The sequence below is a fragment of the Mesoplodon bidens genome (genome assembly GCF_964165515.1).
Source record: "Mesoplodon bidens genome assembly, chromosome: 4".
Classification (NCBI taxonomy): Eukaryota; Metazoa; Chordata; class Mammalia; order Artiodactyla; family Ziphiidae; genus Mesoplodon; species Mesoplodon bidens.
The window spans coordinates 133,107,054-133,133,107 of NC_138160.1; the positions used below are offsets into that span (position 1 = coordinate 133,107,054).

At 46.8% G+C, this 26,054-nt stretch overlaps 2 pseudogenes across 2 annotated transcripts; both read left to right on the forward strand.

The window, feature by feature from the left end:
- Positions 1-18,509: 18,509 nt before the first annotated feature.
- On the forward strand, positions 18,510-20,193 carry LOC308616791 (eukaryotic translation initiation factor 2 subunit 3-like; annotated as a pseudogene). The gene has a single exon. The product of its transcript is annotated as a eukaryotic translation initiation factor 2 subunit 3-like (transcript).
- Positions 20,194-20,302: 109 nt separating this feature from the next.
- LOC308616381 (eukaryotic translation initiation factor 2 subunit 3-like) lies at positions 20,303-25,733 on the forward strand (annotated as a pseudogene). Its single transcript has 2 exons — positions 20,303-21,110; positions 25,620-25,733. The product of its transcript is annotated as a eukaryotic translation initiation factor 2 subunit 3-like (transcript).
- Positions 25,734-26,054: the final 321 nt, after the last annotated feature.

The following is a 26,054-nucleotide window of genomic DNA, read 5'->3' on the forward strand; positions in this document are numbered from 1 at the left end:
AGATATATGCCCAGGAGTGGGACTGTTGGGTCATATGGTAATTCTATTTTTAGTTTTTTTTTTTTAATAAATTTATTTATTTATTTATTTTTGGCTGTGTTGGGTCTTCGTAGCTGCGTGTGGGCTTTTCTCCAGTTGCAGTGAGCGGGGGCTACTCTTTGTTGCGGTGAGCGGGCTTCTCATTGTGGTGGCTTTTCTTGTTGCGGAGCATGGGCTCTAGGCGCGCAGGCTTCAGTAGTTGTGGCACGCAGGCTCAGTAGCTGTGGCACATAGGCTCTAGAGTGCAGGCTCAGTAGTTGTGGTGCACAGGCTTAGTTGCTCCGCAGCATGTGGGATCTTCCCAGACCAGGGCTTGAACCTGTGTCCCCTGCGTTGGCAGGCAGGTTCTTAACCACTGCACTACCAGGGAAGCCCCTATTTTTAGTTTTTTAAGGAACCTCCATACTGTTCTCCATAGTGGTTGTACCAAGTTACATCCCCACCAACAGTGTAGGAGAGTTCCCTTTTCTCCACACCCTCTCCAGCATTTATTGTTTGTAGGCTTTTAAAAAATTTATTTATTTTAGTTATTTATTTTTGGCTGTGTTGGGTCTTTGTTGCTGTGCACAGGGTTTCTCTAGTTGCCGTGAGCGGGGGCTACTCTGTTGCGGTGCGCGGGCTTCTTACTGCGGTGGCTTCTCTTGTTGCAGAGCACGGGCTCTAGGCTCACGGGCTCCAGTAGTTGCAGCACGCAGACTCAGTAGTTGTGGCTCTCAGGCTCTAGAGCACAGGCTCAGTAGTTGTAGCGCACGGGGCTTAGTTGCTCTGCAGCATGTGGGATTATCCCAGACCAGGGATCGAACCCTTGTCCCCTGCATTGGCAGGCAGATTCTCAACCATTGCGCCACCAGGGAAGCCCTATTGGTTGTAGACTTTTTGATGATGGCCATTCAGATCAGGGTGAGGTGAAACCTCATTGTAGTTTTGAGTTGCATTTCTCTGATAATTAGTGACACTGAGCATCTTTTCATGTGCTTTTTGGCCATCTGTATGTCTTCTTTAGAGAAATGTCTATTTATATACTGTTGCTGTTGTTAATGACTGAGGGCATGCCTCTGCAGAAGAGCACTGACAAGGTAGACAGTGAGGAGGCCACAAGAGAAGCAGACTTGAGAGGGTGGAGGAAGGCAGAGGAGGCCCTGACGACCTGGAGGACGACCGTTCTGGCATTCAAGGTCACCGTGTCTTGCTTCAGCCTACATTGCTCACTGCCTCCCACTGCTCTGGATGGTCACTGGGCCAGGACACCCGGGGCTTTTCCTACTTCCACAGTCCCCACCCTCTGAGGACCTCCTCCTCCAAGAGGCACCTTGACCAGCCCAACCCTTAAGAATCACCTGGCCCTTATCACAGACTGAATCAATAGGCTGGCTATAGAGATACCCAGGCTCATTACAGTCATATCCACTCAGACTTGGAAAAACACACCTGTTCTCATATAAACACAGAAGCAACCGCAAGGCACACCCCAGCCCTGGTCACAGACTCACAAATGTATTCCCATACACTCACGAACACACATACACAACCATAACGCAATCTCACCAAGGCACACGGAGTCCCATACACACACACACACACACACACCACTGGCACACAATAGCAATACATACCCAAGTACATGCTGTCACACTCACAAACCCACAAATTCATGTCCATACACATATTTACATGCAAACTCAGGAAAGCCCATAGATCTCATATATATACACACTTGTATAACATTTAGGCATATAAAAATACCCGTACATATACACAGAGACACATTCTGAGCACACATACTCATATACAGCTATCAATGTGCTTATATCTATAAGCATACATATGCATACATCATTCAAGATACACATACAGGACTTCCCTGGTGGTGCAGTGATTGAGCATCTGCGTGCCAGTGCAGGGGACACCAGTTCAAGCGCTGGTCCGGGAAGATCCCACATGCCTCGGGGCAACTAAGCCCGTGTGCCACAACTACTGAGCCTGCGCTGTAGAACCCGCCAGCCACAGCTACTGAAACCTGTGTGCCTAGAGCTCGTGCTCCGCAACAAGAGAAGCCACCACAATGAGAAGCCCGCACATTGCAACAAAGAGTAGCCCCGCTCACTGCAACTAGAGAAAGCCTGCACACAGCAACGAAGACCCAACGCAGCCATAAATAAATAATTTTTTTTAAAAAGATACACATACAGACTCCTATACATCCTGCCAAACACACGCACAAAGACATTACAACAAAAAGAAAACCTGTCCTCTATGCACACAGATATGCTCTTGTAGCACATTTCGTTCATTCATCAATTCATTTATATTTTTTAAAATTGCTAAGGAAACTTCCTTGGGCCACCTTCCAAATTCAGCCTTGCATTATAGCTACTGTGTAGCCCAGCAGAATGTGCCAGTAGATCATTTCTCCCTTTAAATTTCCACTTGTGGGTAGGCGATGTGGATTTTCTCTCTGCCTTGCAAGACCCGGGTTAGCAGGGCCCCGGCTCCCTCATCTCCGTCCCTTTCTAACTGCCTGCCCAGTGCTCCAAGGCCTCCACAGGGAGGGAGGTGATCACTAAGGGTCCGTGTCTAAAGGTGCCCTTCCCAGCACTAATCCAACCGCGGCAGGGGTGGGTCCGCGGGTGTGGCTAGGAACCGCGTGCCAACAAGGACACACCGGGATGGGGGATGAGTGCCGGAAGCTCAAGACCTTCCCTTCGGTGCCTCCCCCCCTCACGCCCCCCCACTCCGCTCTTCTCAGGCCCTCCAGCACCCACCCAGCCCTAAGTCTTCAGGCTGCGAGCGGGAGGACGCGGGGGCTGGACTTTTGGCCTCCCCTCCCCCTCCCTTCCTCCGCCTCCCTCCCTTTCCCCTCTATCCTTCTTCCTCCTCGCTCCCCTCCCTCCTCCATTGGCCCGGCCACGCCCGCCCCTTCCCCTCCCCCGCCTCCTTCCCCTCCCCTCCCTCGTAGCTCAGGCTGCCCGAGGCTGAGTCATCGCCCCGTACGCTTCCCGGAGAGCTGGCGAGCAGGTAGGGACGTTGTGAAGAAAGCGACCCTGTGCGACCCGTGACCGCCACCACGAGCAAGGCTGCGTCCCGGCGCATGGCCCTCTCCCCGAGAGGCCTACGAAGAGGCACGGACAGGGCCCAGGACCGCGATGGGGAGGAGCGACGGGCCCCGGAAGGCGCTGATTCCGCCTCCCTTACAGCAGCATTTTGAAGAGCTGCATATAGGATGGAATCTAAGCGTAACATTAGGTGGCATCCAGGCCAGGCATCGCAAACTGGCGGCCCACGGGCAGGTTTGGCCTGCACCTGATCTTTATTTGGCCCACACAGTGTTGTTTGTTTAAGTTTTAGCCAGATGCCAGTGTTTAAACACCATAGAATATTTCATAGGGGGGAAATCTGATTCCCAAGTCTTGAAAAATTAGAATATATGCCAACACTGGGCCAATATTTCCCATGACAACAGTAGCGTCCTGCTGAGTGGGGCTGCCTTCTTTAGTGAAGGCATTGCGTCCTCTAATTCACCACATTCCTCACTACTCCTTCCTATTTCACCTAGGCCATTGAACTTCCTTTCTGTTACCTGCGAAGCCCCTGATTTAGCGATTCCTAATGTAGTCCACCCTACTCATTTCTCAGACGGGAATGAGGAAATGGAGGTGGGAGTTTCCCAGTCACACAACATGTGGCCTTAATGCAGAAGGCAAATCCAGCTTTCCCTCACCTACCAATCTTCCACCAAACCATTTTGCTTCCTTTGGAATGCAGGCTAAGGAAAGGAATTGGCTTGTGAAAGGTGGGTTCCAGGAAATGATCTGGAAATCAGGGTGGACGCCAAATAGAAGATTTTTTGGAACAGTGATTAACCAGAGAAGGGTACAACAACTTCAGATTTCTTTCTATATCAGGGCAGATGTGTACTAAGGAAGTGAGCGGAAGTAGAGTGTACAGCAGCCTGACACTGGAGGTGATGGTAGCCTCTCAGGATCTTTCCCTTGGAGTTGGAATGGAATACAGAACTAGGGTAAGTGGATGGACGGCACAGTTGGCAATTCTGGCAAATTTGGTTATAAGACGTTGTCTTCAAGTCACTGGAAACTTGGCCTTTGAGACACTAGACTGTTGTATAAGGGTTGCAAAGACAATATGCCAGTTTGCTTGGATTATTCTCTAGTGTAGTGCTTCTCAGTCTGGAATATGCTCATGATTTTTGTAAGGGGAGAATTGTGATTCAGTAGGACGGTGATGGAACTGAAGCTCCTACATTTCTGACAAGCTTCCAGGTAATGCCAATGCTACAAGCTCCCAGACCCCTCTTTGAGTAGCCAGGCTCTGAACTCCTTGTGCCTTCTGTTTATTTGCAAGGGTCTTTGTCACCAGGCAGCCAAGAGGAAGGGCTCAGAATCAGAGACCTGGAATCCCAGCCCACCTTTTAATAGCCAGGTAACCTTGGGCAGGCTGCTCATCCTCACTGTGCCTCCATTTTCTCATCTGCTCAGTTGGAATCAAAGAATACTTACTTGCTTAGGAGGATAGGGAAGGAAGAGTGAACCGGACATGTGGCCTCTCCACAGTGCGTGGCTCATGGTAGGAGCTCTGGAAGGGTAGTTTGTGTTATCATGCTCTCTATGGGATTACCCATGGGCAGTGACACCCATAAGCAGCATGGTCAGGGAGGGGGAAATATGGGACATTTCAGGATGAGGATCGAACCCCTTAATGTGGCCTTACAGGCCATGTGTGGTATGGTCACTACCCAGCCCACCCTTGCCACACTCCCTGTCTATCCACGCTTCAGCCACAGTGGCTGCTTATTATCAATAGGTTCTTCAGCTATGGTACTTTCTCTCCTCAGAGGCCTCGTACATGGTGCTCCTCATGCTTTAGCTGCCTGGCCCCTTCTTACCTTCAGTCTCAGCTCCTTTTCACTTCCTCAGCGATGCCTTCCTTGATCCCCAAAGTCTTTAAAGTAAGGATTTAGAGGGTGTGTTCTGGTAGAAAGGGAGTACAGGGGACATCTCTTGAGGATATATATACATATATATATATATATATATATATATATATATATATATATAAATAGAGAGAGAGATCGCTGTTTTTAATAGAGTCTATGTTTATTTAGAGCAGCTCTTTGGGGAGGAGGTGGTGGGAGGGGAGGAGGAACTAAACACTGCCCCCATTAGACTACAAAATGCTTTTTTGCAAATTAGGAAAAGGCACAGCTTTGGGAATTCCCTGGTGGCCTAGTGGTTAGGATTCCAGGCTTTCACTACCGTGGCCTGGGTTCAGTCCCTGATAGGGGAACTGAGATCCTGTGAGCTGTGCCGCACAGCCAAAAAAGAAAAAAGAAAAAGGCACAGTTTGGGCGGGACTGGATCTCCGCTCTAGCCTGCCCTCTCCACCTGTTACCTTTGTGTGGTATACAAACTGTGCAGCCTTAGCGCTAATGCTTCCCTGAGCAGCCTCGTGGTGACCAGCTTAATCTTCCTGCCTGGATTAAGTTCCTTTTAGAAACTCTCTTCACTCCATAAAACTCATCACACATCGGAATTAGGTGTCTTGAGAATGATTAATTTAAAAATCCAGTCCCCTGTACTAGACTCTATATTCCATCAAGGCAGAGGCTATCCATCTTGCTCTAGGCTGTATCCCCAGTGCCTAGCTGGGTGCCTATAACAAAGCTGGTGCTCCATAAATATTTGCTGAATATAGTTGACTCTTGAACAACACAGGTTTGAACTGAGTGGGTCCACTTATACCTGAATTTTTTTTCAATAAATACTACTGTAGTACTACATGAGCCACAGTAGATAAAGAACTGCAGATAAAGAGGGCAGGTATAAAGTTATATGTGGATTTTCCATTATCGGGTTGGTCAGTGCCCCTAAATCCTGTGTTGCTCGAGGGTCAGCTGTATTTTAGGAGCTCATTATCTACCAAGAGAGATAGGACTCATCAAAATAACCATGGCATGAGATGGGGACTAAATGTTGCAGCCCCAGGGAGGGAGGCGTCACTTCTAGCTGAGGTCATCTGGGAATGCTCACAAAAGAGGTGGTGTTTCGGCTGAGCCTAACAGAATAGGTGGAGTTCATGAGACCCACATGAGTGCGAGGGTGTTCTTGGCAGTGGGAACAGCAAAAGCAAAGGTACAGAGGGAGAAAAGCTCATTGTGTTCCTTTGACAGGTCACAGATTGTGATCAGCAGACTGGCCAAATGTGTTTTGTGAATTAGCTGCTAATATTTAAAAATAAGATTTCACATATAGATCCAGATTTCTCAATTCTCTTGAAAAATTGAAAGATCCCAACAGGCAGCAATTGATTGACATCAAGAAGTGACAGTCCCGGGGCTTCCCTGGTGGCGCAGTGGTTAAGAATTCGCCTGCCAATGCAGGGGACCTGGGTTTGATGCCTGGTCAGGGAAGATCCCACATGCCGTGGAGCAACTAAGCTCGTGCGCCACAACTACTGAGCCTGCGCTCTAGAGCCCGTGAGCCACAGCTACTGAGCCCGTGTGCCACAACTACTGAGCCTGCGCTCTAGAGCCCGTGAGCCACAGCTACTGAGCCCGTGTGCCACAACTACTGAGCCTGTGCTCTAGAGCCCGTGAGCCACAGCTACTGAGCCCGTGTGCCACAACTACTGAGCCTGTGCTCTAGAGCCCGTGCTACACAACAAGAGAAGCCACCGCAATGAGAAGCCCGTGCACCGCAATGAAGAGTAGCCCCCGCTCTCCGCAATTAGAGGAAGCCCGCGCGCAGCAATGAAGACCCAATGCAGCCAAAAATAAATAAATGACATAAATTAATTTAAAACAAGAAGTGACAGTCCCTTTAGAAGGCCTATGCTTTTGCTCCCGTTTGCCATAGTCCACACCTTTCCCCGTGGCATTGTTTTTTTAAAAAATATATACGTATTTATTATTTTTTAAATGTTTATTTATTTTTGGCTTCATTGGGTCTTCGTTGCTGCGTGCGGGCTTTCTCTAGTTGTGGCGAGCGGGAGCTACTCTTCGTTGCAGTGTGCGGGCTTCTCATTGCAGTGGCTTCTCTTGTTGCAGAGCATAGGCTCTAGGCACGTGGGCTTCAGTAGTTGTGGCACATGGGCTCAGTAGTTGTGGAACATGGGCTCAATAGTTGGGGCTCATGGGCTCTACAGCGCAGGCTCAGTAGTTGCGGCGCACGGGCTTAGTTGCTCCGCAGCATGTGGGATCTTCCCAGGCCAGGGATCAAACCCATGCCCCAGGCAGGCGGATTCTTAACCACTGTGCCACGCCACCAGGAAAGTCCCCCCCATTGCATTCCTATACCCAGCTCTCTTCGCTCATTATTGTCCCTTCCTGGCCTGGCTGTGCGGCTGGCTAGCAGACCATTTGATTGGCTTAATGGGAGTTGTAAGGACAGGTGGTTCCCATCTTACAGGTCCTTAAATGCCAGACTAAGGAAGTGGGCCAGTATCCACCCTAAAGGAAACGAGGAGCCATTGAAGGTTTGTGAGCTTCTAGGTTCAGTAAGGCTGTGATGGACTTTAAGAAGATCCACATGGACTATAAAAAGAGACACAATAACCCAGAGCAGGGGCACGAATGCCACGGCTTTTTTTTCTTTAAACTGGTGAATAACAGGCCTTCTCATCTAATGAGGTAAGCTCGTAACTGCAGGGATTTCAAGGGTCTTCAGCTCCACAGAGCGCAGCCAGGCCCGAGTTCAAAAGGAGGACCCTCAGGCAAGGAGGCTGGTGAAGTTCTGGAAACCGAAGGAGTGGGGAGCTCTGCGTGAGGCTTTCAATGAGGAATAAAACACATGGACTGACTCGTAGTTGGGGGACAGGTACTTCCAAAAGGCAGAATTTTAATCTTAAAGGTTTCTAATGACTCACACATAGATGACATCCAACTTGATTTTGCTTAGCCTTGAATATTTGCAAATACATTATATTGCTTTAAAAATAATTGTAGGGCTTCCCTGGTGGTGCAGTGGTTGAGAGTCCGCCTGCCGATGCAGGGGACATGGGTTCGTGCCCTGGTCCAGGAAGATCCCACATGCCACAGAGCGGCTGGGCCCGTGAGCCATGGCCGCTGAGCCTGTGTGTCCGGAGCTGGGAGAGGCCACACAGTGAGAGGCCCGCTTACTGCAAAAAAAAAATAAAAAATAAAAAATAAAAAATTGTACTTTTCTTCTGTTTGTAAAAGTAATATATCCTCATTAGGAAAAAATGGAAAATGTAGAAAAATGAAATGAAGATAATAATCACCAGTAATCCTACCACCATTGTTAACATGTTGGTGGATTTCCTTGTTTATTTTTTCAGTGTATTTATGCTTTTTTAAACAAAGTTGGGGTCACATTTCACATATAACTGATTGCCCTTTTTTGACTAATACTATGAATCTTTCACCATGAGAATGTATTAATGCATCTTCTTATAAAACTTTTAAATAAGGTAAAATTCAGAAAAGAAAAACACTATATATTAACATTTTTCTGGTTTATGAAATATGCTTTGAAAAAACATTTTGCCTCTGTTTCTTCCCATTCTCAAAGTGTAGTCAGGAATCTGACTTTTTTCATCATGCAAAACAGATACTATCACCCTTATTTTACTGAAGAAAATGAGTCACAAAGATGAAATCATTTACCCCAAATTGATTAGTCAGCAGCTAGTCCAGGTAAGACTACAACCCCCAGGCCTTCTGAGTCTGACTTAATGCTGTGAGAGGAGGGGGGATACACAGGCTGCTCTTCCCCACTACCATTACATTTAGTTTAGAGAATGCCAGCTGTGCTTTATTTTTAATTAATTAACTTATTTATTTTAAGTTGTTTTTTTTTTTTTTTTTGGCTGCATTGGGTCTTCCTTAATGTGAGTGGGCTTTCTCTAGTTGTGTTGTGCGGGCTTCTCATTGCAGTGGCTTCTCTTGTTGCGGAGCATGGGCTCTAGGTGCACGGGCTTCAGTAGTTGTGGTGCATGGGCTCAGCATTTGTGGTGCGTGGGCTCTAGAGCACAGGCTCAGTAGTTGTGGCACGGGCTTAGTTGCTTCGCGGCATGTGGGGTCTTCCCGGACCAGGGATCGAACCCATGTCCCCTGCATTGACAGGTGGATTCTTAACCACTGTGCCACCAGGGAAGTCCCTTTATCTTTTTAAAATATTTATTTATTTATTTATTTGGTTGCGCTAGGTCTTAGTTGCGGCTCACCGGCTCCTTAGTTGTGGCATGCACACTCTTAGTTGAGGCATGTGGGCTTCTTAGTTGCAGCATGCATGTGGGATCTAGTTCCCTGACCAGGGATCAAACTCGGGCCCCCTGCATTGGGAGAGCGGAGTCTTAACCACTGCGTCACCAGGGAAGTCCCCAGCTGTGCTTTAAATTCTGGGAATCAAGGAGGCTTTAAAGTGAGCACAGTTAATCCGAGTATACTTCGTGGAAGAGGCAGATTTTATGCAGCATCTGGAAGGTTTGTCCAGTAAATAGATGTCAGTGGCAGGCACCCAAGCCTACTGATTCACAAGTGAATAGTAATACCAGGCTTTATCTTGTGGCAAGCCTTACTAAGCCCTTGAACACTGCTTATGTTACTTAATCCTCACACCCAACTGTGTGAAGCACTGCTATTTTCATTGATTTAAAAATGAAGAAACATGGGGGCTTCCCTGGCAGTCCAGTGGTTAAGACTCCGCGCTCCCACTGCAGGGGGCACTGGTTCGATCCCTGGTGGGAAACTAAGATCCCATAGGCAGCATGGCCAGAAACTAAATAAATAAAAATTAAAATAATAATAATAATAATGAAGAAACAAGCACAGAGCGGGGAGGTCTCACAGCTAGTGAGTACCAGGGCAGAGGTTTGAACACAGGTATCCTGGCCCCAGAGCAGTTACCGCATTCCATCCACACACCCTCCCTGCCTGAAGGTTGAAGGTTGAGCAGCAAGGCTCAGGCTTTGTACCACCACCGTCACTGACAGCTGACCGGTTGTGCTCAAGGGACCGAGGGATGCACGGGCCGGGGATGCTACGCTGTTTTGGGGACTGTGTGACAACAGCCAGCCGGGGAGGGCACCCGGAGCCCTCCGAGAGGATTCCCGAAGTGGGAAAATATAAATAAAAAATGAAACTATAAATAAAAAAGTCCCCAGAGCATTAGGCATCCCGCGGCCATTCCTCAGTGACTGTTTCTTGATTCTTCTTTTGATTCTGAAATAAACTCCAGCCTGAAGGGATAGAATCTAGAGGACGACTTGTGTTCCAGTCCTGCCTCAGCCACTATCTGATTGTGTGATCTTGGGCCAGTTAACTTTCCCTTTCTGGGTCTCGGGGATTAAAGCTGGTCCTTTCACCTGGTCTTTGCGGTTCACATTCTAGCGTGCTGTGGCCAAAAAAATGCTGGGCCTTAGGGATGACTCGGTGGAAACTGGAGCTGTTCGCCATGTGCAGGGGTGCGTGGGTGCTGCGCCCACCCTGCTCTTGCTCTGCACCCCAGCGTTTGCGTGCGCAGGAAGGCTCTCGGGTGTCCTGGGGAGACCCCAGCCCAGCCGCATCCCTGGGCAGTGCACTTGGGAGTGAGGACATGAACACAGTCATAGGCACTTGAACTCCTTCCTAAGATCTCCGTTCCCCGGGGCCCAAGTCGCCTGAAGGGGCGCCCAGCCTTGCGTCTACTAGCTCAGCCCAGCAGCTCCAGTCCACCTTCACCCGGCAGCCGGTGATTCTCAGGCACAGCCATACCTGCCCCTACGAGGAAACCTTCGCTGGCTCCCCACTGCCCCAGGAATAACATCCAGACTCCTCAGATGGCAGAGAAGGCCTGCTTCCACCTACCCCAACCTGCCTCTCCACCTCTTTTGCCCTGTCACCTTAATGTAGAGCTTTGTGGTTTTAAAAGTAGGGGCACCTGGATTCAAATCCCCGAGTCTGCCTGTTCCCGGCTTTATGATCTTTAGGCAAGTTACCACACATCACTAAACCTTGATTTCCACACCATTAAAATGGGGGTGGTAGCACCCATTCCATAGGACTGTGTGAGAAATTAAATGAATCACTTAGCATGCTTCCTAGAACATGGTAAACTCTAATAGGCCTTAAGTGCCTGTCATTATTATAACAAGTCTCAGCCTCATTTGGCTACCACCTCCTACTTCCTGAAGCTCAGCACTCTTTCCCAACACTGTCTCCATACCTGGAAAGCCCTTCCCTGTCCCTCTTCTCCACCCAGTAGGCTCCTACACACTCTTTCAAGCCCTATTCAAAAGCATTGCCTGTGAAGACATTGCCCTCCTTCCCACTTCCTTCCTCCTCTCTCTGCCTGTCACCACTGTATCCCAGGGGCCATGCTTAGTGTCACCTATGGTGGAACAACCAGCATTACACACCTCTCGGTAGGATGCAGTAGACTACACAGCTCCATCTAATTTTGCTCCTGCTAAAAATATTGGGCCTGAACCTAATCAGGTCTTCAGAGCTGGCTTCAGTTTACAAGAATTTCAGGGGATAGAGGAACATGTTATGGAACCGACAGAGAAGCAATCAGGCAAGTCCAGAATGTGGGACAGTTTATAAGGCAACTGATGTGATTTCTTAAAAGTCAACATTGTGAAAACAAAACAAAAGCAAATGCCCTGGAAGAGGAGGTTCTAGATTCAAAGAGATCCTAGAGTGTAACAAGTAAATGTAAGATGTGATTCTTGATTGTGTCTTGGCTTGTTTTCTTTTTAAAAAAGCTATAAAGACCAAGTTTTTAGACAGTGGGGGAAATCTGACTATGAACTGCATATTAGATGATATGAGGAAATTATTAATTTTGTGAGGTGTGGTAAGTGTATTGTGGTTATGGAGGAGAATCCTTATTTTTTGGAAATGCATGCTTAAGTGTTTAGGGCTGAAGTGTTAGAATATCTGCACTAAACTTTAAAATAGTTGAGCCACAAATTTAACATATAGTAAGATGAAGTAAATATAGTAAAAGGTTGACAGTTGTTGAATCTATGTGATTATATGTAGGTATTCATTTTATAATTCTTCCTACTTTCTAGTATGTTTCAACATTTTCAGAATAAAAATGTCTTTTTATTTATTTATTTAAAGTTTTCCTTCTTCAGGGCTCCCACAGCAAGTTTTTAGACCTTTATTAAAGAACAAATCACAATATATGGAGGCGACGTATGCCAGTGAGTCTTGCCATTCAGATTACAGATTATGAACTCCTGGCAGTAGGATCCAAAGTCTGGATCAACTGTATTTCTCACAGTGCCGAGTTCATAATAAATACTCAATAAACATTTGTTCAATGAATGAAGACTTTACTTGTGCTACAGTGCATTGTCCATCAATAAACTTACTTGGTAATCTCCAGAATGAAAATGATAATGACAAAATTTAATCCAGCACTTACTATGTGCCAGGCTTGGTGCTAAGTCCCTAACATGCATTATCTCATGTAACCTTCACAGCAGTCGGAAAAATATTGATCCCATTTTACACATGAGAAAACTGATACACAGAAAGGTGAAGAAACTTGCCCCTAAGATCACTCAGTAATGGCAGAAGCATGTGGTTCTAACCATTACACTATGTTGCCTTGTCCCTCTCTGGCACCACCCTATTGGCACAGGTAATTATGTAGGTACGTGTTTTAGTACCTACATCTGCTGAACTAGGAGCCCTTCAAAGGCAGAGGAAAGAAAACATGTCTACACAAAAACTTGTATACAAATATTAATAACAGCATTATTCAGAATAGTCAAGGAATGAAAACAGCCCAAATGTACGTCAACTTGATGAATGGATAAACAAAATGTGGTATATCCACACAATGGAATATTATTCAGCCCTAAGAAGGAATGAAGTACTGACACAATCTACAACATGCATAAATCTCGAACACATTACACTAAGCTGAAGAAGCCCGTGTCGGGGACTTCCTTGGTTGCCCAGTGGTAAAGGATCCACCTTCCAATGCAAGGGATGCGTCTTTGATACCTGGTCAGGGAAGTAAGATCCCACATGCTGCAGAGCAACTAAACCCACGCACCACAACTACTGAGCCCGCGCGCCCTCGAGTCCACACACGACAACTAGAGAGAGGAAACCCCGCACGACCACAACTAGAGAGAAGCCCAAGCGCCACAACAAAGAGACAGCACTCTGTGATGAAAGATCCTGCAACCAAGACCCAACGCGGCCAAAATAAATAAATAGATAATAGATATTTTTAAAAAAGAAGCCCAGCTCAAAAAAGCACATAATATATGATTCCATTTAAATGAAATGTCCAGAATAAGCAAATCCATAGAGGTAGAAAGTAGAGTAGTGGTTGAGTAGGGCTAAGGGGTTGGAGGATTGGGAGGTGATAGCTAAAGGGTCCAAGAATTCTTTTTGAGGTGATAAAAATATTCAACGATTGATTGTGGTGAAGGTTGCACACTCTTAATATATCAAAAACAATTGAATTTACAATTTAAATGGGTGAATTGTATTGTGTGAGAATTGTATCTCAATAAAGCTGGGAAAAAAAGCAGAGGAAATAATCTTATGCACCAGTGAATCTGCCAAGCTAGTTGAGTGAAGAAAGAAAGAGTGAATGAATGAATGGCCGTTTCCATTGCAAATGACAAAAATCTACCATATTTCCGAAGTCTAAAATGAATTTCCTTGACAGCCTTCCAGGCATGCTCACTCTTAGCTCCCAGGAACTCAGTTATATACTAAGAAACCTGATAATTCAATAAATAATTCCTGAGGTTGCCAGGCTACTCCAGAAGAAAAGAGAAATGCACAGATGATTTCTTTCAGATACAAACTGTGGGATTGCTAAACAAGGAGGTGCCAGGATATTCTCTCTGGGAAGGGTCCTGGAGATCTCACTGTGATCTGTTTCTACTTGGCAAACCTAGATTCATTTATTTGGGCTCATCTGACTATTCCTGTGTTTTTTTTTCCTCCTTGCCCTGGTCATTCAGAAGTATGGTTGTAAATGAAAGCTCCAGGATAAAATACTTTATGAGGTTCTGTGGAAATAACTTAATAGGGAAGGACCCAAACATTTCAGTGGGTGTCCATCAACTGGCAGGGAAGTTGCTTGTTCAAAATGTTGGTTCCAAGCCTCATCCCTGGAAGATTCAGATTCAGTGCAACTAGGGTAGGGCCATAGAAACTGCGTTTTGTTTTGTTTTGTTTTGTTTGCGGTACGCGGGCCTCTCACTGTTGTGGCCCCTCCCGTTGTGGAGCACAGGCTCTGGACGCGCAGGCTCAGCGGCCATGGCTCACGGGCCCAGCCGCTCAGCGGCCTGTGGGATCTTCCCGGACCGGGGCACGAACCCGTGGCGTGTCCCCTGCATCAGCGGGCGGACTCTCAACCACTGCACCACCAGGGAAGCCCAGATTTATTTTTTTAAATAATAAAATATTGTATTCAAGTATTATTTATCTAGGTTACTACTTTTTTGTGTGTTTCCATTAACTTGGTGCCTGAGGCAGGTGCCTCATTTGCGTCACCCTAATCTTGGCCCTATAGAACTGGTCTTTTGGCAGATTGCTGAGTAAATGCCCCATTGTCTTCTGGGAATCCCTCCAGATCCTACCACTTTATTTGTCTGATGGAACTGATGTTTGTTTGGTCTCACTGTGACATTGCCCTTGCCACTTGACCTGCAGAGAGGTTTGTAATCTGCAGGGGATATTTGTTTTGCTGACCCAGCAACATTCTCCCCTCTCTGGCAACAGTAATTGTTAAGTTGCTCGGGTTCATTCCCTCCCCATCTGTGCAGCTGACTCCAGCCCGTAGCCTAGAGGTTGGCATGTGACTCAGTTCTGCCAATCAGAGGCTTGCATCCCCTGGCCACAATGATTGGTTCAGGAGTGGTCATGTGACTCGGTTACAGCCAATGAGACTCAATTCTGGAGGTCTGGTCTGAACTTCGGGAAATGGAGACTTTCTCTTTTCTGTGGTAGCTAGCTGAGAGGACAGGATGTAAGCCACCTCGGGCAGCCTCTCTGAGACAGAAGACTGCAGTGTGGACAGCAGCAGATAGAGGCAAGGAAGAAACATCCTGATGATATTGCTTGAGCTCCTGGATCCAGCTGTGCACAAGGCAATTCTACACTCTGGACTTAGGGAAGTGTGGGCCAACTTTGCCCAAGTCAGTTTGAGTAGTGTCTCTGTAAGGAGTAGTGTCTCTGTCACATAGCTGATTTCACTCCTTCCCTGCAGTCTGTCCAGGTTGTCCCTGGGAGATGCCTTGGAGAAGCCCAGCCCCAGGCTTGCATCCTGAAAATCTTCATCCAGGTGATGGCATTCTTCATCCAAGGGCAGCCTTAGAAGGCAGAGTATTGGTAACAACAACAACTCTAGATACCATTACTGAGCAGTAATGGTACTACTGACAGTGCCACTGTCAGGTCGTGTGGTAAATATTTACACACCTATATACTCATTTTCTCCTATAACAACTCTACAAAGTAGATTCCATTACTAACTCCAGGCTGAAATCCGGTCCATCCATCCCCAGGCCAAATGTCCCAAATCACCAACTAGAGGCAAAGGGAAGGCCCCGGTTAACCAGCAAATGAGCCTGCTTCCCACTCCATTGTGCTCTTTCGTAAATGGATAGACTTTCTAGGAGGCAGACTGTTTCTAAGAACAGCTGAGCCTGGGTATTAACAAACCTGTATCCCCACACTTTCCCGTAGCACTGTCAGCATCTTGAAGTAAAAAACCTTAGGCCAGGGCTTCCCTGGTGGCGCAGTGGTTGAGAGTCCGCCTGCCGATGCAGGGGACACGGGTTCGTGCCCCGGTTCGGGAAGATCCCACATGCTGTGGAGCGGCTGGGCCCGTGAGCCATGGCCGCTGAGCCTGCCGTCCGGAGCCTGTGCTCCACAAGGGGAGAGGCCACAACAGTGAGAGGCCCACATACAGCCAAAAAAAAAAAAAAGCTATAAAAAAAAAACCTTAGGCCAGCTTCCTTTGACCTGGGAGTGAAGCTCAGTGCCTCAGGCAGCACAGGCCTTCAAAATTAGCGGTGGCCTATATGAGAAAAGAATCTAAAAAAGAATGACTATATGTACGTGTATAACTGAATCACTTTGCTGTACACCTGAAACTAACACAACATTGTAAATCAACTATACGCCAGTAAAATAAAAACAAAACAGAACAAACAGAAAATTAGTGGGCGGGTCGACTCACTGACCGTGGCCATCTTTGCCATCTTTGCTCATTTATTTATTCAACAAACATTGATTGAGTGCCAGCTATATGCCAGATCCCTTTCTCAGCACTGAGGATACAAATGTTGAACAAAACTGGGGGCAGTCTCTGCCTCCAGGGAGCTGACAGTCTTGTCAAGGAGGCATGTATTAAACAAATAATTGCACGTGCAATGATTTAATTACAAGTATGGTAAGCAATGAGAAGGAAAAGTTCAGGCTGATATGAGAATGTGCAATAGAAGCATCTTTTGATTTTTTTTTTTTTTTTTTTTTTTTGCGCAGTACGCAGGCTTCTCACTGCTGTGGCCTCTCCCGTTGCAGAGCACAGGCTCCGGACGCGCAGGCTCAGCGGCCATGGCTCACGGGCCCAGCCGCTCCGCGGCATGTGGGATCCTCCCGGACCGGGGCACGAACCCGTGTCCCCTGCATCGGCAGGCGGACTCTCAACCACTGCGCCACCAGGGAAGCCCAATAGAAGCATCTTAAACCCATTGGCGGACTAACTAAGCAACTTTATTCATTTGACAGGTGTTTTTGGATTGACTGCTCAGTGCTAGGCACTGTGTTTGCTGCTGAGTGCTGGACAGAGAGGGGAACAAGGCACAGCCCCTGCCCACAAGGATCTCGCCATGCACAACAAATACACCATCTGACCAGCTGTCCCACCTGCAGCCTGTGAGCAGCTGCAAGTTTACAGCTTTGACATCCACTTGAAAGAACGATGCCATGCCTGCTTCCACAGGTGAACCAAATATATTTGACTGGTTCCATTGGCCTCATATTGGTCTTACTATGTCTTTCTCTGACCCTCAATGACTTTTGCTCTCTAGGGTTGGAAAAATTGGACAAGTGGTCACTGAGCTTATTGAGAATGTTTTATGATGCTCTGTAAAAAATAGGGTCTTGGGTGAAAAATACACATGGTCTTACTGGGAGAAGAAGGCATCAGGAAAGGGAAGGGACTGGGGATTGAAACTCCCTGGGCCTTGTGGCTCCAGCCTGCTGAGGACAGGAGCTTGGCTTTGATGGCAGGCCTTTGGTGATATTTCTGGCTGCCTGGCCGCAAGGGTACGAACCGGAGTGTGTTCCCAGCTCGCCACGGGGAACTTTCTGGATGGCTTTATTATTCAGAGCATATGATGCTTTGGCTCCAGTAGCCGGAGACAGTCAGCGATTCTGCAGAGCTGGGTTCTCAGCAGCAGAGGTGAACATGTGGGTGGTTTCAGACACAGGAGGTTTGGCTCAGTCCTTCTTAGAGCCAGCCTCCCGCAAAGCAGCCAGAATCACTTGGCCCCCTGGGCCCTAATCCAGGCCTGAAATGTGACAGCGTGGGGAGAAATGGGAAGGGAGTGGCCTCTGACTGTATCCCCCCTGGACTGAAGCACTTAGAGGGTGGGGAATGCAGCTGATTCTTTTTTGTATCTCCCAAGCCTGATGCCCTGGGACGGGTGTCTTGTATCTCATATGTTGAGGGCTTACTATATGCTAGGCATTAGTTCATTTAATCCTCGCAACAACCCCATGTGATAAATTCTGCTATTATTCTCATTTTATAGGTAGCTGAGGCTCAGGGTAGTGGAGGAGGATCACACAGATTACAGAGCTGTGCTACCCTATCATGTCTCAGCCTGGCCCTCAGAGAGCAGACAGTCAGCAGAGTGGGAGGGTGGTGAGGATTCTCTTACATGTGGCTGCTTGGGGTGGGGCCTGGAATAGAAAGCAGCTAACTCCTGGGACAAGCCTTCAACTTGGTACAGAGCCTTGACCATCCTGGCTCTAAGAAGTATGGCATTAACTATTTGGAGAATAACATAGAATGTAGCATTTTGTCGCTTCACTAAGGCCTTACTTTATATCAATAATAATACAAGTACATAACCAATCCATTAAGGTCTTATTTGTTTTCAGTCACTGAGGCAAGGGCTTTATGTATATCATTTCATTTAATCCTCACATCAAGCCATGAATAGGTATTATTATCCTTCTGAGGAGAGAGGCATTAAATAACTTGGCCAAGGTCACAGCTAGTGAGTTACAGAGCCAGGATTCAACTTAAGAATGCGTGGCTCCAAGATCTCCTGATTCTCTGAGCATCAGAGACCTGGCTCAATTCCTGGTTCCTCCATGAACCAACTGTGTGCCCTTAGCAAGTCGGTTAACTTTTCTGGGCCTCATTTTCCACATCTGTGAAATGGGTAGGTTGAGCTAGATGATGTGTTAGGCCCCCTCTGTCTCTGACATCTAGACTTTGAATCCCTTGAGGGATATCACTTATGTATCCCCAGCACCTAGCAGAGGGCCTGGCCCAGAGTGGGTCTAGGTCAACATCTGTTGAGCTAAATCTATCCTGATGGGGCCCCAGCTCTTAGCTCCACAAGTAGTGGCCATTTCCAAATCTCTGCATTTCATAGCCTCCCCCATCCAAAGATACCATAATTTATCCATTTTGATTGTTTTCCATTTTTCCTATTTAAAAAAAACGTGGGCTTCCCTGGTGGCGCAATGGTTGGGAGTCCGCCTGCCGATGCAAGGGACACGGGTTCGTGCCCCGGTCCGGGAGGATCCCACGTGCCGCGGAGCGGCTGGGCCCGTGAGCCATGGCCGCCGAGCCTGCGCGTCCGGAGCCTGTGCTTCGCAACAGGAGGGGCCACAGCAGTGAGAGGCCCGCGTACCGCAAAAAAAAAAAAGAAAAGAAAAAAAAAACGTTACTGGCCCAAGGAGGTGGGGTCCGCCGTCGTCGCAAAGTGGAACCCTGCCACGCAGTCGGCCTGCCACGCGGTCATTCTGCCGGCAGGCACTGTACAAATCCATGGGGAGAAAAGTCCAAGCAGTGAGGCCTCCGCTGCACCGGCCATCCTCTTCTCCCAGGCCTGGGCCCTAGTTGGCCCTCCCGCCTCCGCTGCCCCGCCCTGCACAAGGGGGCTTGCGAATGGTCAGGCAGCCACCCTGACGCCTTCCTTCCTCTCCGGGCAAGATGGCGGGGTGCAAGGCTGGTGTGACTTGAGGGCAGCCGCACCTTTCTCGGCAAGATCTCAACACTTTGGATGTTACCAAGTTGACGCCACTTTCACATGAAGTTATCAGCAGACAGGCCACAATTAATATAGGTACAATTGGTCATGTAGCTCATGGGCAATCTACGGTTGTAAAAGCTATTTCTGGAGTTCACACTGTCAGGTTCAAAAATGAACTAGAGGGCTTCCCTGGTGGCACAGTGGTTGAGAGTCCGCCTGCCGATGCAAGGGACACGGGTTCGTGCCCTGGTCCGGGAAGATCTCACATGCTGCGGAGCGGCTGGGCCCCTGAGCCATGGCCGCTGAGCCTGCGCGTCCGGAGCCTGTGCTCCGCAACGGGAGAGGCCCCAGCAGTGAGAGGCCTGCGTACCGCACACACACAAAAAAAAGAACTAGAAAGAAACATTACAATCAAACTTGGCTATGCTAATGCTAAGATTTATAAACTTGACGACCCAAGTTGTCCTTGGCCAGAATGTTATAGATCCTGTGGAAGTAGTACACCTGATGAGTTTCCTACAGATATTCCAGGGACCAAAGGAAACTTCAAATTAGTCAGACTTGTTTCCTTTGTTGACTGTCCTGGCCACGATATTTTGATGGCTATTATGCTGAACGGTGCCGCAGTGATGGATGCAGCTCTTCTGTTGATAGCTGGTAACGAGTCTTGTCCTCAGCCTCAGACTTTCGAACACCTGGCTGCTACAGAAATCAGGAAACTGAAGCATATTTTGATTATACAAAATAAAATTGATTTGGTAAAAGAAAGCAAGGCTAGGGCTTCCCTGGTGGCGCAGTGGTTGAGAGTCCGCCTGCCGATGCAGGGGATGCGGGTTCGTGCCCCGGTCCGGGAAGATCCCACATGCCGCGGAGCGGCTGGGCCCGTGAGCCATGGCCGCTGAGCCTGCGCGTCCGGAGCCTGTGATCCGCAACAGGAGGGGCCACAACAGTGAGAGGCCTGCGTACCGCAAAAACAAAAGAACAAAAAAACTATGCTGTATTAAATGCTTTAAAAATGAAATTAATTAAATAATAGACTTAAAAAAAAACCAACGAAAGCCAGGCTAAAGAACAGTATGAACAGATCCTTGCATTTGTATAAGGTACAGTAGCAGAAGGAGCTCCTATTATTCCAATTTCTGCTCAGCTAAAATACAATATTGAAGTTGTCTGTGAGTACCTAGTAAAGAAAATTCCAGTACCCCCAAGAGACTTTACTTCAGAACCCCGACTTATTGTTGTTAGATCCTTTGATGTCAACAAACCTAGCTGTGAAGTTGATGACCTTAAGTGGGGTGTAGCTGGTGGTAGTATTCTAAAAGGAGTATTAAAGGTGGGCCAGGAGATAGAAGTCACACCTGGTATTGTTTCCAAAGATAGTGAAGGAAAGCTCATGTGTAAACCCATCTTTTCCAAAATTGTATCGCTTTTCGCAGAGCATTAATGATCTTCAGTATGCTGCTCCAGGAGGTCTTATTGGAGTGGGAACAGAACTGACCCCACTTTGTGCCGGGCTGACAGAATGGTGGGGCAGGTACTTGGTGCAGTTGGAGCTTTACCTGAGATCTTCACAGAATTGGAAATTTCCTATTTCCTGCTTAGACGGCTTCTAGGTGCACGCACTGAAGGAGACAAGAAAGCAGCAAAAGTGCAAAAGCTGCCTAAGAATGAAGTGCTTATTGGTGAACATAGGATCCCTGTCGACAGGAGGAAGAGTTAGTGCGGTCAAGGCTGATTTGGGCAAAATCGTTTTGACTAATCCTGTGTGCACAGAAGTAGGAGAAAAAATTGCCCTTAGCTGAAGAGTTGAGAAACACTGGCGTTTAATTGGTTGGGGTCAAATAAGAAGAGGAGTGACGGGTTTCCCTGGTGGCGCAGTGGTTGAGAGTCCGCCTGCCAATGCAGGGGACGCGGGTTCGTGCCCCGGTCCGGGAAGATCCCACATGCCGCGGAGCGGCTGGGCCCGTGAGCCATGGCCGCTGAGCCTGTGCGTCCGGAGCCTGTGCTCCGCGACGGGAGAGGCGACAGCAGTGAGAGGCCCGCGTACCGGAAAAAAAAAAAAAAAAAAAGAGGAGTGACAATCAAGCCAACAGTAGATGATGACTGAAGAATTAAATAACAGATTTGGATGAAGTCGGAATTTCTCTTAACCTAGGGGTATATTTTCAAAGCAATAGTGAGGAATTAATTTCACAGTTCATTACCTTAGGAGTAGCTGTAAGGTTATTCTCATTTTTTAGTGATGAAATGTTAACCTCTAAAATAGGGTCTACAATAAATGTAAAAATTGGCATAATGTTGGATTGAATCTACATTTTACCAGAAACTAATCATTCCCAAATAATGTCTAATTTATACATCAGTGCAGGTTTGAAAGGAAACTGCTACAACCAGCCTTTGCTGTAGCACACATACCACTGAATCTGTTTGAAATAAAATTTTTCTTCTTAAGAAAAAAAATGTTCCTGTATGTCTCTCTCTTTTTACTTTCCTGCATGTCTCTTAATGGACTAAAGTATCACTTAGTGTATATCCAGATGTGGAGTTTTTGGGTCATGGGGTGTACACAAATCCCTCTCAAAAGTTGTTGTAGGAATTTACATTCCCACCATGTGTAAGAGCTACCCTTTCCCCATATCCTTCCAAAACTGAAGTTGGTCAGATTTTTAAAATTTTGTCAGTTGGCTGAGTGTGAAGTGGCATAAATATATTTTAACTTTTCATAGTGGAAATTTTCAGGTATTTACACAATAGTAGAAAGAATAGTATAATGAACTTCTACTGTACCTATCATTCACCTTCAACAATTAATAACTCCTTATCAATTTTGTTCCCTTTATATTCTACCACCCATTGTTTTTAACTGAATCCCAAATATCATACCATTTCATCTGTAAATATTTCAGCAACATCTCTAAAAGATAAGACCTCCCCTTTTTAAACACAACCACAATACATCATCAAACAGCACCAAATGTCAACAATTCCTTAATATTATCAAATATTCGAGTCAATGTTCACATTTCTCCAATTATACTATTTTTTTATATTTGTTTGAATTGGGATTCAAACAAGTCCATACATTTTTATTATTATTTTTTTATTTTTTGGCCACACTGTGTGGCATGTGGGATCTTAGTTTCCCGACCAGGGATGGAACCCACGCCCCCTGCGGTGGAAGTGCAGAGTCTTAACCACTGTACCACCGGGGAAGTCCCAAGGTCCATACATTGTGTTTGGTTAATATTTGCTAAGTTTCTTTTAATGTATACGTTAAATCCCTGTCTCTCTTTTTTAGTATCTTGACATTTATTTGTTAAAGAAATCAGATTGATTTTCCTGTTACACTTCTTCCTAGTTTAGCTTTTGCTAAATGCATCCCTGGGGTGTCATTTCATGTGTTCCGCAGTCCCTGTATTTCCTGTAAGCTGGTAGTCCGGTCAAGAACAGGGGTTAACAAACTATAGACCATGGGTCAAATCTAGCCCCTACTCTTTTTTGTAAACAGAGTTTTGTTGGAACACAGCCATGCCCATTTGTTTACTTATTGTCTATGCCTGGTATTTGTACTATTCAACAGCAGAGCTGAATAGTTGCAACAGAGATTAGAGCTATATAGCCTGTAAAGTTTAAAATATTTGTTACCTGGCCCTTTAGAGAGAAAGTTTGTCAACCCCTGCGTCTAAAGTCTTGATTAGACTCCTGCTTGATTTTGGAGGCATGATTTCTTCATAGGAGGTGGTATTGATTCCATCAAAAGGCCCATCATGTCACGTTGTTTCTGTTTTTGTAATATTTTCAGTTAGATCAACTAATTCATAACAAGTGATGATATCCCAAGTCAATCCTTCTTCATTCCTTTTTCATTTTATTTGTTGGAATGCTTATGTAAAGAGCAGCTTCCTCTCCTTTACTATTTGGTCGCCTGAGGCACAGTTCTTACAGGAAAGACAGAACAAGTGCTTAATTGTTTCCCTTTATTTACTAGTTTTCAAAATAATGAATTGATTTCTTAATGTCTTCTGAAGATGATCACTGAGGTTTTTTGTTTATTTTTAATATATCATTGTAGACTCGTGGATTAAAATATATTTTATTTATTTATTTATTTTTGCGGTACGCGGGCCTCTCACTGTTGTGGCCTCTCCCGTCGCGGAGCACAGGCTCCGGACACGCAGGCTCAGCAGTCATGGCTCACAGGCCCAGCCGCTCCGCAGCATGTGGGATCTTCCCAGACCGGGGCACGAACCCATGTTCCCTGCATCGGCAGGCGGACTCTCAACCACTGTGCCACCAGGGAAGCCCTAAAATATATTTGATGTTTTTCAGCTAATTGCAGTTATTTTCTTTACTGATGCTCAAATTGTCCTGACTTTGGCCAATGCGAGACTCTTCAGTTGTCTGCTGAGTCTCTTTGCCATAACTAGCTTCCTTGATTTTTGGCATTAAAAGATAGTCTAAGTACATATTGTGCATTTTCTGTCCTAAAGCTGGTATCAGCTATTTATTTGTTTGTTTGTTTATTGAGGAGCCTGGTTCCTTTTAGTGTGAAATAGTATTTAGAGACTACAGTCTGGACAATGAAGTTGCTTTCTAAATTGTTGCTCATTGTTTCTAGACCTGAAAACAGTAGGCAGAGCTAGAGAATATGTGTCTGTTTTCAGGTCATCTGCATCAAAGATTGACCCTGAAACTTCCATTTTAAACCCAGAATTATAAGATTTTCACTGAACCCCTTTCATCCTTCATATGTTTTCTCTGGAACCAAGTCCTGGTTCTCAGCACCAGCAGCATCAGAACTCATTTGCTTCATCCCACACTACCTAGCCGACAGTCCCAGAATAACAATTCCAATGCTGCCGCTAACAATATGATGACTGAAAACCGGCAGCCCTTTATAAACATCAGAGTGAAAAATTCTGAAAATGAAACAGGAGAGGACCTCAGCAGGAAGGGTCTGTGCTGACCCCATATAACTGTGTGGCAGTTTGCATTACTGCTGGAATTTTTAATACTGTATTCTGTTGGTCAGGATTTTGTTCTTCAGTGTGATCCACTCTTAAAATCATAGTTTTTACCCTTTTAAGTGTCTAGAGAATGGAGAAACAGGAGGTTATAGCAGTGTAGGCTGGTGAGATGATTGTTGGGTTGGTAACCCACGTATGCTGGTAAGCTCCAGGCTTCAGTTTCCCTCCCTAATACATAAGGATAAAGAGAGGAAGGAGATATTTGCAGGAGGGGCTTTGGGGCAAGTCAAGTCATCCCTCTGAATCATTTCCTTATCTATCAAAAAAGAGGAGGCAGGGATTGGACTTTACTCTCGCCACAGCAGTTTTCTTTCTGTTCTCCAAACACACCTGCTCAGGGCCTTTGCACTTGTAGTTCCCTGTGTCTGGAACACTCTCTATCCAGCTCTTCCAATGATTGGTTCCTTGTCATTACTCAAGTCTCACCTTCAACATCACCTCCTCAGAGAGAGCCTCTCTGACCCCATAATGTACAATAGCAACAGCCATTACTTGATCGTATCGCCTATTTCCTTTCTTCAGGGGACTGTTACCTATCTGATCTGTTTACTTGTTTAGGTCTAGCTCCCCACTTTCTAGAATGCAAGCTCAACAGGAGTAAGATCCTTGACTTTCTTGTTCACTGATGTATCCCTAGGCCCTAAAACAGGCCAGGCAGGCACAAAATAGTTGCTGAATAGTGATGCCTATTGAATGAATGAATTCCTGGTAAATGAATAGATGGCTTAGAGAATCTCCAAAGTCCTTTTTAGCTCTAAGTGTGAGTGTAATACAATATACAATACAGTGAGTGTGAACTTACACACAAGCATGACTGTGCCATTTTACAGATGTGGAAACTGAGGCAGTGAGGGACTTGCCAGAGGTTTCACAGAGAAGGCAGTGGTGTGGTCTAGAGCACCTATGGGAAGTCAAAAACAGGGGATTCAGGTTTGGGCCCTCACACCATCCTGCCCCATCAACCTTCCTTCGAATAGCCAGGCGAACTCAACAAGCCCTTTACCTCTCCCAGCACGGTTTTTCCATCTGAAAGAGAAGGGGTACTGTTAACTCTGCTTGAGGGTGACTGTGAAATAATGAAGCTTCCTAAACTGAACAGTACTAAGCATTTTGCAGAATGTTTTGCCCTTTCTTTACTCCCATTTAATTCCTGGAGTTGGGGGCTGGGGAGGGGAAGGAAGCCCAGGACCAGGGCTGTGGAGGAGGGGCAAGCCAGCTGGTTGCCACAGTTTGTTTACTCCCTGGTCTGCCCCTAGCCTAGCAGCTCTCACCTGCTCAGGTAAAGAGGTAGGGGGAGCCTTGCTCAGCCAATGAACTGCTGTCCTTCTCTTAAAGGCACCCAGCAGCTGGCAGGAAAACCAGCCCTGCGATCTGGAGAGCTCCCAGGCAGATGCCAGGAGGCAGCTGTGCAAGCTAGATGTAGCGAAGCCCTCTATGGCCACGCTGTGACCCCAGGCCTGGTCACTCCACGTCCTGGAGGGTGCTTTCTTCGGGAAGGCCTCCTCCACCTTGCCCAGAGCAGGCTTTCCAGGAGTCTCCCACGCCTAGCTGCCTCTGCAGACACCTGGGGAGGAAAGACAGCGTGGCCTTGGCAGCTGCCAGCCAGGAAGGAGCCCACAGGTGCCAGGGAGAAGCCATTTCCCTATCCAGATCCCCTTCAGCAACCCTGGTGAGTCCTGATGCTCTGGCCTTCTCGAACCTCATCACAGAAGGGTGGGGTGGGAAGATGCCTCTCCTGAGGGGCAGAAACCTTGGGTGCCAGTTCCAGCC